Source organism: Camellia sinensis, unplaced genomic scaffold (genome assembly GCF_055761805.1).
Source record: "Camellia sinensis isolate YWXY unplaced genomic scaffold, ASM5576180v1 Unanchor2, whole genome shotgun sequence".
Lineage (NCBI taxonomy): Eukaryota > Viridiplantae > Streptophyta > Magnoliopsida > Ericales > Theaceae > Camellia > Camellia sinensis.
This window is the reverse complement of record NW_028129079.1, coordinates 2898708-2915759: the sequence shown is the minus strand read 5'-3', so window position 1 is coordinate 2915759 and position 17052 is coordinate 2898708. Positions and strand designations below refer to the sequence as shown.

At 25.2% G+C, this 17052-nt stretch overlaps 1 long non-coding RNA gene across 1 annotated transcript; it reads right to left on the bottom strand.

Moving 5' to 3' along the window:
* Window positions 1–14184: 14184 nt before the first annotated feature.
* On the bottom strand, window positions 14185–16205 carry LOC145815410 (uncharacterized). Its single transcript, XR_014358337.1, has 2 exons — window positions 14497–16205; window positions 14185–14385 (listed from the first exon to the last, which is right to left on the bottom strand). It is a non-coding gene; the product is annotated as an uncharacterized LOC145815410 (long non-coding RNA).
* Window positions 16206–17052: the final 847 nt, after the last annotated feature.

Here is a 17052-nt window from a genome sequence, read left to right as displayed (position 1 = left end):
AATAAAAATGGAAGTTGCATAAAATGAAAAGTGGAAGTTCATTCAAGAACCCACTATACATTAACTATCTATTTGAAATTAAATAAAAAAAAAGGAAATTGAACAGAAAAGGAAATTGAATAAAAATTGAAGTTGAATAAAAATTAAAATGGAAATTGCATGAAATTAAAAATGGAAATTCATTCAAGAAACCACTATACATTAACGATCTATTTGGAAATTAAATAAAAAAAGGAAATTTAATAGAAAAGAAAATTGAATAAAAATGGAAGTTGTATAAAAACAAAAATAGAAGTTGCATAAAATTAAAAATGGAAGTTCATTGAAGAAACCAGTATACCTTAACGATCTATTTAGAAATGAAAAAAAAAAAGTAAATTGAATAAAAGAGGAAGTTGAATATAAATAAAAATGGAAGTAGCAAAAAATTAAAAATGGAAGTTCATTCAAGAAACAACTATACCTTAACGATCTATTTGGAAATTAAATAAAAAAGGAAATTGAATAGTGATGGAAATTGAATAAAAATGGAAGTTGAATAAAAATAGAAATGGAAGTTGCATAAAATTAAAAACGGAAGTTTATTCAAGAAACCACTATAACTTAAGGATCTATTTGGAAATTAAATAAAAAAGGAAATTCAATTGAAAAAGAAATAGAATAAAAATGAAACTTAAATAAAAATAAAAACGGAAGTTGCATAAAATTAAAAATTGAAGTTCATTTAGAAAACCACTATACCTTAACGATCTAATTGGAAATTAAATAAAAAATTAAATTGAATAGAGATGGAAATTGAATAAAAATGGAAGTGAAATTAAAATAAAAAAGCAAGTTGGATAAAATTAAAAATGGAAGTTCATCCAAGAAACCAATATACCTTAACGATCTATTTGGAAATTAAATAAAAAAGAAAATTGACTAAAAGAGTAAGTTGAATAAAATTATAAATGGAAGTTGCATAAAACTAAAAATGAAAGTTCATTCAAAAAACCACTATACATTAACGATCTATTTGGAAATTAAATAAAAAAAGGAAATTCAATAGAAAAGGAAATTGATTAAAAATGAAAGTTGAATAAAGATAGAAATGGAAGTTGCATAAAATTAAAAATGGAAGTTCATTCAAGAAACACTATACCTTAACGATCTATTTGGAAATGAAATAAAAAAAGGAATTAAATAGAAAAGGAAATTGAATAAAAATGGAAGCTGAATAAAAATAAAAATGGAAGTTGCATAAAATTACACATGGAAGTTCATTCAAGAAACCACTATACCTTAACGATCTATTTGGAAATGAATAAAAGAAAGGGAATTTAATCGAAAAGGAGATTGAAGAAAAATGGATGTTGACTAAAAATAGAAATGGAAGACACATAATATTAAAAATGGATGTTCATTCAAGAAACCACTATACATTAACAATCTATTTGGAAATTAAATAAAAAAAAAGAAAATTGAATGGAAAAGGAAATTGAATAAAAATGAAAGCTCAATAAAAATAAAAATGGAAGATGCATAAAATTAAAAATGGAAGTTCATTCAAGAAACCACTATACCTTAAAGATCTATTAGGAAATGAAGTAAAAAAAGGAAATTAAATAGAAAAAAAAATTGAATTAAAATGAAAGTTGAATAAAAATAAAAATGGAAGTTGCATAAAATTAAAAAAGGAAGTTCATTCAAGAAACCACTATACATTAACGATCTATTTGGAAATTAAATAAAAATAGGCAATTGAATAGAAATGGAAATTGAATAAAAATGGCAGTTGAATTAAAATAAAAACGGAAGTTGCATAAAATAAAAAATGGAAATTCATTCATGAAACCACTGTACCTTAACGATCTATTTGGAAATTAAATAAAAAAAATGAAATTCCATAGAAGAGGAAATTGAAGAAAAATGGAAGTTGAATAAAAATAAAAATGGAAATTGCATAAAATGAAAAATGGAAGTTCATTCAAGCAACCACTATACACTTACGATCTATTTGGAAATTAAATAAAAAAAGGAAATTGAATAGAAAAAGAAATTGAACAAAAATGGAAGTTGAATAAAAATGAAAATGGAAGTTGCATAAAATTGCAAATGGAAGTTCATTCAAAAAACCACTATACCTTAACGATCTATTTGGATAATAAACAAATAAAGGAAATTGAATAGAAATGGAAGTTGAATAAAAATAAAAACAGAAGTGGCAGAAAATTAAAAACGGAAGTTCATTCATGAAACCATTGTACCTTAACGATCTATTTGAAAATTAAACAAAAAAAGGAAATTCAGTAGAAAAGGAAATCGAATAAAATTGGAAGTTGAATAAAAATAAAAATGGAAGTTGGATAAAATGAAAAGTGGAAGTTCATTCAAGAAACCACTATACATTGACGATCTATTTGGAAATTAAATAAAAAAGAAAATTGAATAGAAAAAGAAATTGAATAAAAATGGAAGTTGAATAAAAATAAAAATGGAAGTTGCATAAAAGTAAAAACGGAAGTTCATTCAAGAAACCAGTATACTTTAACGATCTGTTTGGAAATTAAACAAAAAAAGGAAATTGAATAAAAATGGAAGTTGAATAAAAATAAAAATGGAAGTTGCATAAAATTGAAACTGAAAGTTCATTCAAGAAACCACTATACCTTAACGATCTATTTGGAAATTAAATTAAAAAAGGAAATTGAATAGAGGAAGAAATTGAATAAAAATGGAAATTGAATAAAAATAAAAATGGAAATTGCATAAAATTTAAAATGGAAGTTTATTCCAGAAACCACTATGCAGTAACGATCTATTTGGAAATAAAATAAAATAAAAAAGGAAGTCAAATAGAAAAGGAAATTCAATAAAAATGGAAGTTGAATAAAAATAAAAATGGAAGTTGCATAAAATTAAAAATGGAAGTTTATGCAAAAAACCACTATACCTTAACGATCTATTTGGAAATTAAATAAAAAAATGAAATTGAATAGGAAAGGAAATTGAATAAAAATGGAAGTTGCATAAAATTGAAAATGAAAGTTCATTTAAGAAACCCAGTATACATTAACGATCTATTTGGAAATTAAATAAAAAAAGGAAATTCAATAGAAAAAGAAATTGAATAAAAATGGAAGTTGAAAAAAATAAAAATGGAAGTTGCATAAAGTCAAAAATGAAAGTTCATTCAAGAAACCACTATACCTTAAAGATCTATTTGGAAATTAAATAAAAAAAAGAAAATTGAATAGAAATGGAAATTGAATAAAAATTGAAGTTGAATAAAATTAAAACTGGATGTTGCATAACATTAAAAATTGAAGTTAATTCAATAAACCACTATACCTTAACAATCTATTTGAAAATGAAATAAAAAAGGAAATTGAGCAAAAAGGGAAATTGAATAAAAATGGAAGTTGAATAAAAATACAAATGGAAGTTGCATAAAATTAAAAATGGAAGTTTATTCAAGAAGCCAATAGACCTTAAGGATCTATTTGGAAATTAAATAACAAAAGGAAATTGAATAGAAAAGGAAATTAAATAAAAATTAAAGTTGAATAAAAATAAAAGTTGAAGTTGCATAAAATTAAAAATGGAAGTTCATTCAAGAAACCACTACACCTTAACGATCTATTTGGAAATGAAATAAAAAAAAAGGAAATTAACTAGAACAGGAAATTTAATAAAAATGGAAGTTGAATAAAAATAAAAATGAAAGTTCATTCAAGAAACCACTATGCCTTAACGATCTATTTGGAAATTAAACAAAAAAAAAGGAAATTGAATAAAAATGGAAGTTGAATAAAAACAAAAATAAAAGTTGCATAAAATGAAAAATGGAAGTTCATTTAAGAAACCACTATACCTTAACGATCTATTTGGAAATGAAATAAAAAAAGAAATTGAATAGAAAAGGAAATTGAATAAAAGAGGAAGTTGAATATAAATAAAAATGGAAGTAGCATAAAATTAAAAATGGAAGTTCATTCAAGAAACCACTATACCTTAACGATCTATTTGGAAATTAAATATAAAAGGAAATTGAATAAAAATGGAAGTTGAATAAAAATAGAAATGGAAGTTGCATAAAATTAAAAACGGAAGTTTATTCAAGAAACCACTATAACTTAACGATCTATTTGGAAATTAAATAAAAAAGGAAATTCAATTGAAAAAGAAATTGAATAAAAATGAAAGTTGAATAAAAATAAAAATGGCGGTTGTATAAAACTAAAAATTGAAGTTCATTCAGGAAACCACTATACCTTAACGATCTAGTTGGAAATTAAATAAAAAATTAAATGGAATAGAGATGGAAATTGAATAAAAATGGAAGTGGAATGAAAATAAAAATGGAAGTCCCATAAAATTAAAAATGGAAGTTTATTCAAAAAACCACTATACCTTAACGATGTATTTGGAAATTAAATAAAAAAGGAAATTGAATAGAAAAGGAAATTGAATTAAAGAGGAAGTTGAATAAAAATAAAAATGGAAGTTGCATAAAATTAGAAATGGAAGTTCATTCAAGAAACCACTATACATTAACGATCCATTTGGAAATTAAATAAAAAAAAGGAAATTGAATAGAAAAGGAAATTGATAAAAAATGAATGTTGAATAAAAATAGAAATGAAAGTTGCATAAAATTAAAAATGGAAGTTTATTCAAGAAACTACTATACCTTAACGATCTATTTGGAAGTGAAATAAAAAAAAAAGGAAATTAAATAAAAAAAGGAAATTAAATAAAAATGGAAGTTGAATAAAAATAAAAATGGAAGTTGCATAGAATTAAACATGGAAGTTCATTCAAGAAACCACTGTACCTTAACAATCTATTTGGAAATGAAATAAAGAAAGGGAATTTAATCGAAAAGGAGATTGAAGAAAAATGGATGTTGACTAAAAATAGAAATGGAAGACACATAATATTAAAAATGGATGTTCATTCAAGAAACCACTATACATTAACAATCTATTTGGAAATTAAATAAAAAAAAAGAAAATTGAATGGAAAAGGAAATTGAATAAAAATGAAAGCTCAATAAAAATAAAAATGGAAGATGCATAAAATTAAAAATGGAAGTTCATTCAAGAAACCACTATACCTTAAAGATCTATTAGGAAATGAAGTAAAAAAAGGAAATTAAATAGAAAAAAAAATTGAATTAAAATGAAAGTTGAATAAAAATAAAAATGGAAGTTGCATAAAATTAAAAAAGGAAGTTCATTCAAGAAACCACTATACATTAACGATCTATTTGGAAATTAAATAAAAATAGGCAATTGAATAGAAATGGAAATTGAATAAAAATGGCAGTTGAATTAAAATAAAAACGGAAGTTGCATAAAATAAAAAATGGAAATTCATTCATGAAACCACTGTACCTTAACGATCTATTTGGAAATTAAATAAAAAAAATGAAATTCCATAGAAGAGGAAATTGAAGAAAAATGGAAGTTGAATAAAAATAAAAATGGAAATTGCATAAAATGAAAAATTGAAGTTCATTCAAGCAACCACTATACACTTACGATCTATTTGGAAATTAAATAAAAAAAGGAAATTGAATAGAAAAAGAAATTGAACAAAAATGGAAGTTGAATAAAAATGAAAATGGAAGTTGCATAAAATTGCAAATGGAAGTTCATTCAAAAAACCACTATACCTTAACGATCTATTTGGATAATAAACAAATAAAGGAAATTGAATAGAAATGCAAGTTGAATAAAAATAAAAACAGAAGTGGCAGAAAATTAAAAACGGAAGTTCATTCATGAAACCATTGTACCTTAACGATCTATTTGAAAATTAAACAAAAAAAGGAAATTCAGTAGAAAAGGAAATCGAATAAAATTGGAAGTTGAATAAAAATAAAAATGGAAGTTGGATAAAATGAAAAGTGGAAGTTCATTCAAGAAACCACTATACATTGACGATCTATTTGGAAATTAAATAAAAAAGAAAATTGAATAGAAAAAGAAATTGAATAAAAATGGAAGTTGAATAAAAATAAAAATGGAAGTTGCATAAAAGTAAAAACGGAAGTTCATTCAAGAAACCAGTATACTTTAACGATCTGTTTGGAAATTAAACAAAAAAAGGAAATTGAATAAAAATGGAAGTTGAATAAAAATAAAAATGGAAGTTGCATAAAATTGAAACTGAAAGTTCATTCAAGAAACCACTATACCTTAACGATCTATTTGGAAATTAAATTAAAAAAGGAAATTGAATAGAGAAAGAAATTGAATAAAAATGGAAATTGAATAAAAATAAAAATGGAAATTGCATAAAATTTAAAATGGAAGTTTATTCCAGAAACCACTATGCAGTAACGATCTATTTGGAAATAAAATAAAATAAAAAAGGAAGTCAAATAGAAAAGGAAATTCAATAAAAATGGAAGTTGAATAAAAATAAAAATGGAAGTTGCATAAAATTAAAAATGGAAGTTTATGCAAAAAACCACTATACCTTAACGATCTATTTGGAAATTAAATAAAAAAATGAAATTGAATAGGAAAGGAAATTGAATAAAAATGGAAGTTGCATAAAATTGAAAATGAAAGTTCATTTAAGAAACCCAGTATACATTAACGATCTATTTGGAAATTAAATAAAAAAAGGAAATTCAATAGAAAAAGAAATTGAATAAAAATGGAAGTTGAAAAAAATAAAAATGGAAGTTGCATAAAGTCAAAAATGAAAGTTCATTCAAGAAACCACTATACCTTAAAGATCTATTTGGAAATTAAATAAAAAAAAGAAAATTGAATAGAAATGGAAATTGAATAAAAATTGAAGTTGAATAAAATTAAAACTGGATGTTGCATAACATTAAAAATTGAAGTTAATTCAATAAACCACTATACCTTAACAATCTATTTGAAAATGAAATAAAAAAGGAAATTGAGCAAAAAGGGAAATTGAATAAAAATGGAAGTTGAATAAAAATACAAATGGAAGTTGCATAAAATTAAAAATGGAAGTTTATTCAAGAAGCCAATAGACCTTAAGGATCTATTTGGAAATTAAATAACAAAAGGAAATTGAATAGAAAAGGAAATTAAATAAAAATTAAAGTTGAATAAAAATAAAAGTTGAAGTTGCATAAAATTAAAAATGGAAGTTCATTCAAGAAACCACTACACCTTAACGATCTATTTGGAAATGAAATAAAAAAAAAGGAAATTAACTAGAACAGGAAATTTAATAAAAATGGAAGTTGAATAAAAATAAAAATGAAAGTTCATTCAAGAAACCACTATGCCTTAACGATCTATTTGGAAATTAAACAAAAAAAAGGAAATTGAATAAAAATGGAAGTTGAATAAAAACAAAAATAAAAGTTGCATAAAATGAAAAATGGAAGTTCATTTAAGAAACCACTATACCTTAACGATCTATTTGGAAATGAAATAAAAAAAGAAATTGAATAGAAAAGGAAATTGAATAAAAGAGGAAGTTGAATATAAATAAAAATGGAAGTAGCATAAAATTAAAAATGGAAGTTCATTCAAGAAACCACTATACCTTAACGATCTATTTGGAAATTAAATATAAAAGGAAATTGAATAGTGATGGAAATTGAATAAAAATGGAAGTTGAATAAAAATAGAAATGGAAGTTGCATAAAATTAAAAACGGAAGTTTATTCAAGAAACCACTATAACTTAACGATCTATTTGGAAATTAAATAAAAAAGGAAATTCAATTGAAAAAGAAATTGAATAAAAATGAAAGTTGAATAAAAATAAAAATGGCGGTTGTATAAAACTAAAAATTGAAGTTCATTCAGGAAACCACTATACGTTAACGATCTAGTTGGAAATTAAATAAAAAATTAAATGGAATAGAGATGGAAATTGAATAAAAATGGAAGTGGAATGAAAATAAAAATGGAAGTCCCATAAAATTAAAAATGGAAGTTTATTCAAAAAACCACTATACCTTAACGATGTATTTGGAAATTAAATAAAAAAGGAAATTGAATAGAAAAGGAAATTGAATTAAAGAGGAAGTTGAATAAAAATAAAAATGGAAGTTGCATAAAATTAGAAATGGAAGTTCATTCAAGAAACCACTATACATTAACGATCCATTTGGAAATTAAATAAAAAAAAGGAAATTGAATAGAAAAGGAAATTGATAAAAAATGAATGTTGAATAAAAATAGAAATGAAAGTTGCATAAAATTAAAAATGGAAGTTTATTCAAGAAACTACTATACCTTAACGATCTATTTGGAAGTGAAATAAAAAAAAAAGGAAATTAAATAAAAAAAGGAAATTAAATAAAAATGGAAGTTGAATAAAAATAAAAATGGAAGTTGCATAGAATTAAACATGGAAGTTCATTCAAGAAACCACTGTACCTTAACAATCTATTTGGAAATGAAATAAAGAAAGGGAATTTAATCGAAAAGGAGATTGAAGAAAAATGGATGTTGACTAAAAATAGAAATGGAAGACACATAATATTAAAAATGGATGTTCATTCAAGAAACCACTATACATTAACAATCTATTTGGAAATTAAATAAAAAAAAAGAAAATTGAATGGAAAAGGAAATTGAATAAAAATGAAAGCTCAATAAAAATAAAAATGGAAGATGCATAAAATTAAAAATGGAAGTTCATTCAAGAAACCACTATACCTTAAAGATCTATTAGGAAATGAAGTAAAAAAAGGAAATTAAATAGAAAAAAAAATTGAATTAAAATGAAAGTTGAATAAAAATAAAAATGGAAGTTGCATAAAATTAAAAAAGGAAGTTCATTCAAGAAACCACTATACATTAACGATCTATTTGGAAATTAAATAAAAATAGGCAATTGAATAGAAATGGAAATTGAATAAAAATGGCAGTTGAATTAAAATAAAAACGGAAGTTGCATAAAATAAAAAATGGAAATTCATTCATGAAACCACTGTACCTTAACGATCTATTTGGAAATTAAATAAAAAAAATGAAATTCCATAGAAGAGGAAATTGAAGAAAAATGGAAGTTGAATAAAAATAAAAATGGAAATTGCATAAAATGAAAAATGGAAGTTCATTCAAGCAACCACTATACACTTACGATCTATTTGGAAATTAAATAAAAAAAGGAAATTGAATAGAAAAAGAAATTGAACAAAAATGGAAGTTGAATAAAAATGAAAATGGAAGTTGCATAAAATTGCAAATGGAAGTTCATTCAAAAAACCACTATACCTTAACGATCTATTTGGATAATAAACAAATAAAGGAAATTGAATAGAAATGGAAGTTGAATAAAAATAAAAACAGAAGTGGCAGAAAATTAAAAACGGAAGTTCATTCATGAAACCATTGTACCTTAACGATCTATTTGAAAATTAAACAAAAAAAGGAAATTCAGTAGAAAAGGAAATCGAATAAAATTGGAAGTTGAATAAAAATAAAAATGGAAGTTGGATAAAATGAAAAGTGGAAGTTCATTCAAGAAACCACTATACATTGACGATCTATTTGGAAATTAAATAAAAAAGAAAATTGAATAGAAAAAGAAATTGAATAAAAATGGAAGTTGAATAAAAATAAAAATGGAAGTTGCATAAAAGTAAAAACGGAAGTTCATTCAAGAAACCAGTATACTTTAACGATCTGTTTGGAAATTAAACAAAAAAAGGAAATTGAATAAAAATGGAAGTTGAATAAAAATAAAAATGGAAGTTGCATAAAATTGAAACTGAAAGTTCATTCAAGAAACCACTATACCTTAACGATCTATTTGGAAATTAAATTAAAAAAGGAAATTGAATAGAGAAAGAAATTGAATAAAAATGGAAATTGAATAAAAATAAAAATGGAAATTGCATAAAATTTAAAATGGAAGTTTATTCCAGAAACCACTATGCAGTAACGATCTATTTGGAAATAAAATAAAATAAAAAAGGAAGTCAAATAGAAAAGGAAATTCAATAAAAATGGAAGTTGAATAAAAATAAAAATGGAAGTTGCATAAAATTAAAAATGGAAGTTTATGCAAAAAACCACTATACCTTAACGATCTATTTGGAAATTAAATAAAAAAATGAAATTGAATAGGAAAGGAAATTGAATAAAAATGGAAGTTGCATAAAATTGAAAATGAAAGTTCATTTAAGAAACCCAGTATACATTAACGATCTATTTGGAAATTAAATAAAAAAAGGAAATTCAATAGAAAAAGAAATTGAATAAAAATGGAAGTTGAAAAAAATAAAAATGGAAGTTGCATAAAGTCAAAAATGAAAGTTCATTCAAGAAACCACTATACCTTAAAGATCTATTTGGAAATTAAATAAAAAAAAGAAAATTGAATAGAAATGGAAATTGAATAAAAATTGAAGTTGAATAAAATTAAAACTGGATGTTGCATAACATTAAAAATTGAAGTTAATTCAATAAACCACTATACCTTAACAATCTATTTGAAAATGAAATAAAAAAGGAAATTGAGCAAAAAGGGAAATTGAATAAAAATGGAAGTTGAATAAAAATACAAATGGAAGTTGCATAAAATTAAAAATGGAAGTTTATTCAAGAAGCCAATAGACCTTAAGGATCTATTTGGAAATTAAATAACAAAAGGAAATTGAATAGAAAAGGAAATTAAATAAAAATTAAAGTTGAATAAAAATAAAAGTTGAAGTTGCATAAAATTAAAAATGGAAGTTCATTCAAGAAACCACTACACCTTAACGATCTATTTGGAAATGAAATAAAAAAAAAGGAAATTAACTAGAACAGGAAATTTAATAAAAATGGAAGTTGAATAAAAATAAAAATGAAAGTTCATTCAAGAAACCACTATGCCTTAACGATCTATTTGGAAATTAAACAAAAAAAAAAGGAAATTGAATAAAAATGGAAGTTGAATAAAAACAAAAATAAAAGTTGCATAAAATGAAAAATGGAAGTTCATTTAAGAAACCACTATACCTTAACGATCTATTTGGAAATGAAATAAAAAAAGAAATTGAATAGAAAAGGAAATTGAATAAAAGAGGAAGTTGAATATAAATAAAAATGGAAGTAGCATAAAATTAAAAATGGAAGTTCATTCAAGAAACCACTATACCTTAACGATCTATTTGGAAATTAAATATAAAAGGAAATTGAATAGTGATGGAAATTGAATAAAAATGGAAGTTGAATAAAAATAGAAATGGAAGTTGCATAAAATTAAAAACGGAAGTTTATTCAAGAAACCACTATAACTTAACGATCTATTTGGAAATTAAATAAAAAAGGAAATTCAATTGAAAAAGAAATTGAATAAAAATGAAAGTTGAATAAAAATAAAAATGGCGGTTGTATAAAACTAAAAATTGAAGTTCATTCAGGAAACCACTATACCTTAACGATCTAGTTGGAAATTAAATAAAAAATTAAATGGAATAGAGATGGAAATTGAATAAAAATGGAAGTGGAATGAAAATAAAAATGGAAGTCCCATAAAATTAAAAATGGAAGTTTATTCAAAAAACCACTATACCTTAACGATGTATTTGGAAATTAAATAAAAAAGGAAATTGAATAGAAAAGGAAATTGAATTAAAGAGGAAGTTGAATAAAAATAAAAATGGAAGTTGCATAAAATTAGAAATGGAAGTTCATTCAAGAAACCACTATACATTAACGATCCATTTGGAAATTAAATAAAAAAAAGGAAATTGAATAGAAAAGGAAATTGATAAAAAATGAATGTTGAATAAAAATAGAAATGAAAGTTGCATAAAATTAAAAATGGAAGTTTATTCAAGAAACTACTATACCTTAACGATCTATTTGGAAGTGAAATAAAAAAAAAAGGAAATTAAATAAAAAAAGGAAATTAAATAAAAATGGAAGTTGAATAAAAATAAAAATGGAAGTTGCATAGAATTAAACATGGAAGTTCATTCAAGAAACCACTGTACCTTAACAATCTATTTGGAAATGAAATAAAGAAAGGGAATTAAATCGAAAAGGAAATTGAATAAAAATGGATGTTGAGTAAAAATAAAAATGGAAGATACATAAAATTGAAAATGAAAGTTCATTCAAGAAACCACTATACATTAACAATCTATTTGGAAATTAAATAAAAAAAAGGAAATTGAATAGAGAAAGAAATTGAATTAAAATGAAAGCTGAATAAAAGGAAAAATGGAAGTTGCATAAAATTAAAAATGGAAGTTCATTAAAGAAACCACTATACGTTAACGATCTTCTAGGAAATGAAATAAAAAAAAGGAAATTAAATAGAAAAGGAAATTGAATAAAAATGGAAGTTGAATAAAAATAAAAATGGAAGTTGTATAAAATTAAAAATAAAAGTTCATTCAAGAAACCACTATACATTAACGATCTATTTGGAAATAAAATAAAACAACAGAAATGAATAGAAAAGGTAATTGAATAAAAATGGAAGTTGAATAAAAATAAAAACGGAAGTTGCTTAAAATTAAAAACGGGAGTTCATCCGTGAAACCACTATACCTTAACGATCTATTCGCAAATTAAATAAAAAAAGGAAATTCAATAAAAAAAGGAAATTAAATAAAAATGGAAGTTTCATAAAATTAAAAATGGAAGTTCATTCAAGAAACCACTATACATTAACGATCTATATGGAAATTAAATAAAAAAAGAAAATTGAATAGAAACAGAAATTGAATAAAATGGAAGCTGAATAAAAATAAAAATGGAAGTTGCATAAAATTAAAAATGGATGTTCATTTAATATACCACTATACCTTAACGATCTATTTGGAAATGAAATAAAAAAAAAAATTAAATAGAAAAGGAAATTGAATAAAAATAAAAATGGAAGTTCATTCAAGAAACCACTATCCGTTAACGATCTATTTGGAAATTAAATAAAAAAACGAAATTGAATAGAAAGGAAATTGAATAAAAATGGAAGTTGAATAAAAATAAAAATGGAAGTTGCATAAAATTAAACATGGAAGTTCATTCAAGAAACCACTATACCTTATCGATCTATTTGGAAATGAAATAAAAAAAGGAAATCAAATCGAAAAGGTAATTGAATAAGAATAAAAATGGAAGTTGCGTAAAATTAAAAATGGAAGTTCATTCAAGAAACCACTATACATTAACGATTTGTTTGGAAATTAAATAAAAAAAGGAAATTGAATTGAAAAGGAAATTGAATAAAAATGGAAGTTGAATAAAACTAAAAATGAAAGTTTTGTAAAATTAAAAATGGAAGTTCATTCAAGAAACCACTATACCTTAACGGTCTATTTGGAAATGAAATAAATAAAGGAAATTAAACAGAAAATGAATTAAATAAAAATGGAAGTCGAATAAAAATAAAAATAGATGTTGCATAAAATTAAAAATGGAAGTTCCTTTAAGAAAGCACTATACATTAACGATCTATTTGGAAACGAAATAAAAAAAGAAAATTAAATAGAAAAGGAAATTGAATAAAAATGGAAGTTGAATAAAAATAAAAATGGAAGTTGCATAAAATTAAAAATGGAAGTTCATTGAAGAAACCACTATACCTTAACGATCTATTTGGAAATTAAATAAAAAAAGGAAATTGAAAAGAAAACGAAATTGAATAAAAATGGAAGTTGAAAAAAAATAAAAATAGAAGTTGCATAAAATTAAACATGAAAGTTCATTCAAGACACCACTATACATTAACGATCTATTTGGAAATTAAATAAAAAAGGAAAATTGAATAGAAAAGGAAGTTGAATAAAATAAAAATGGAAGTTGCATAAAATTAAAAATGGATGTTCATTCAAGAAACCACTATGCATTAACGATCTATTTGGAAATTAAATAAAAAAGGGAAATTGAATTGAAAAGAAAATTGAACAAAAACGGAAGTTGAATAAAAATAAAAATGGAAGTTGCATAAAATTAAGGGGTATTTTTTTTAAGGTCCTTGATATTATGATTTTATAGTATAAAGGACATCAACTATTTTCATGATGTCTAAGGTCCCTCAACATCAATCCAGAGAAATTTCAGTCCAGAGAAAATTCGATCCAGAGAAAATTCAACCAGAGAAAATTCAATTCAGAGAAAATTCAACCAGAGAAAATTCAATCCAGAGAAATTCTCTTCCTCTCTTCAGTGCAATATTTTCATCTTAGACACCATCAAACCTGTGAAAACTCAATGAAACCTGTGAACTCAACGTTCTGACCTTTATGTTTTGTGTACTGCAACAAGAAAGGATAGTTATATTTATAGATTGGCGGTGTCGGTAGCATTTACAACTATTAATTCACGGATGAATGAAGAAGAAATTAAAAAACAAAACCAACCAAGAAAATCAAGCCCAAACAATTGAAAAGAAGATCAATGAATTCAAAAAACACTGGGACACCAACTCAAAGAAGCTTCAACATCACCTGAAAAACCAAAAATTTCATGTTAGATATACCAAGCAACAGCATAAGAGAGAGAGTAATCAGAAAAATTGCCACTCTAGCCTAATTTTTATATGCATAATAGACAACAACCTTGCAGCTTCGGTAGAGTTGGATCAACAAGAGGCAATTTAGAGTTGGACCCCCTTGCTCGCCTCAAAAGAAACCGGTCAAAATGAACCCAGAGAAATTTGAATTTTCTCTGGGTTGAATCCAAAGAAAATTCAAATTTCTCTGGGTTGAATCCAGAGAAATTTGAGCAATTCTTGGGGCATGAGCTCCAAGACAGACCACAACCTTGCAGCTTCGGTACAGTTGGATCCCAATTTGGATGGTGAAGCTTCGTTGCAGTCTGCCAAGTACTTTCCAGAAACGTTTTCAAGCCTCAGCTGACCTTCCCTAAACCTCCCACTGTAAATTTCTCTGCCCTCCTGGACTCAACACTCCAGAGAAATTTGAAAATTTCTCTGACTTCACTGGCCTTCCCACAAAATTACCTCTCCAGAGAAATTTAAAATTTCTCTGGCCTCCTTGGCCTTTCATGGACTCTCCAGAGAAATTTCAAATTTCTCTCCCTTCCATATGCTTCCACCGACACATTTTCTGCAACAATATCATAGCTCAGAACATTCAATATGAAATTTCATGAAACACATTAATACACACCAGTGGAAAAACCATTTTGCCACCCTAAACATTTCCAAGCAATGTAAGGCATGGAACCTTCCCAGAACCCCATCAAGCTTTGAAAGTTGAGCATAGACCACAACACTAGCACTCACCCTTGCCTATAGCAAATATACATGACATTAGTACATAGAAAACCAGAAAAAACAACACCAAGCCACCAATTCAATAGACAAAAAGTGTTTTAAATTATGTAATTTTTTAAAAGCTTCATACCACCAGAGAACTTTGGTAAGTGACAAATATGACCAGAGAATTTTCTGTCCAGAGAAACCTCCCAGAGAATTTCTCAGAGAAAATTTACACTGTGGCCAAAATCTCAGAGAATTTCTCTGGACAGAAATTCTCTACAAAGAAAATGGGTTGGCTCTCTCTCTCTCTCTCTCTCTCTCTCATGATTTAATGAGAGATTGTTCAGGCCAAGTTCTATGTAATAGATTGAGTAGATGTAGGAGTTGATTCAATACACTGCACTTTTCGTTGCTTTTTATCTGAAATTTCCTAATCATGAATATATATTTCAGTCAACCTTTTTAATTCATAAATATATATTTCAGATAAACATCATGAATATAAAGCCTTTGCAAGCATTTGCTGGTAAAGTTCTTCAAAATGGGAAATATAGTAATTGAGCTTGATGAAGAACTATACAAGATATGAAATGAACCAGTTAATAGAGGAAGATGGAGATTGAGGATGAAGATATATATATATATATATATATAGAAAGAGAGAGAGAGAGAGATTGCAATCTTCCCCAAAACCTGCGTAGCATCTGTGTGTAGCTGAACATTCAATTCCTTGCAAATTTTCCCAATCTCGGTTGTAGATGGATTGAGAACTTTGTCCGTCGGTGACTGTGATTGTGCCGTGGAGCTTCTCTCCGTCGATCAAGCTCCGCGAGAACCTCCCTAAGCCTCTCCACCGACACATCTTCTGGCTACATGGCTCTCTCTCTCTGTGCGTGTTTGATCGTGGTGACGAGTGAGAGTAGACAAAAGGAAGGGGGCTGAATTTCTCTGTGATAGATGGGAGGACCTTAGACATCAAAAAATAATTTTGTGGATCTCTTCCCTTACGAAAAGTGGGAGAGGGACCCTAGACCAATTTTCCCTAAAATTAAAAATGGAAGTTCATTTAAGAAACCACTATACATTAACGATCTATTTGGAAACGAAATAAAATAAGAAAATTAAATAGAAAAGGAAATTGAATAAAAATGGAAGTTGAATAAAAATAAAAATGGAAGTTGCATAAAATTAAAATGGAAGTTGCATAAAATTAAAAATGGATGTTCATTCAAGAAACCACTATACCTTAACGATCTATTTGGAAATTAAATAAAAAAAGGAAATTGAAAAGAAAAGGAAATTGAATACAAATGGAAGTTGAATAAAAATAAAAATAGAAGTTGCATAAAATTAAACATGGAAGTTCATTCAAGAAACCACTATACCTTAACGATCTATTTGCAAATTAAATAAAAAAAGGAAATGAATAGAAAAGGAATGAATGAAAATGGAAGTTGAATAAAAATAAAAATGGAAGTTGCATAAAATTAAAAATGGAAATTCATTCAAGAAACCACTATACATTAACGATCTATTTGGAAATTAAATAAAAAAAAGGAAATTGAATAAAAAAGAAAATTGAATAAAAATGGAAGTTGAATAAAAATAAAAATGCAAGTTGCATGAAATTAAAAATGAAAGTTCATTCAACTAACCACTAAACCATAACGATCTATTTGGAAATTAAATAAAAAAGTAAATTGAATAGAAAAGGCAATTGAATAAAAATGGAAGTTGAATAAAAAGATAAATGGAAGTTGCATAAAATTAAAAATGGAAGTTTATTCATGAAACCACTATACCTTAACGATCTCTTAGGAAATTATGTAAAAAAGGAAATTCAATAGAGAAAGAAATTGAATAAAAATGAAAGTTGAATAATAATAAAAAT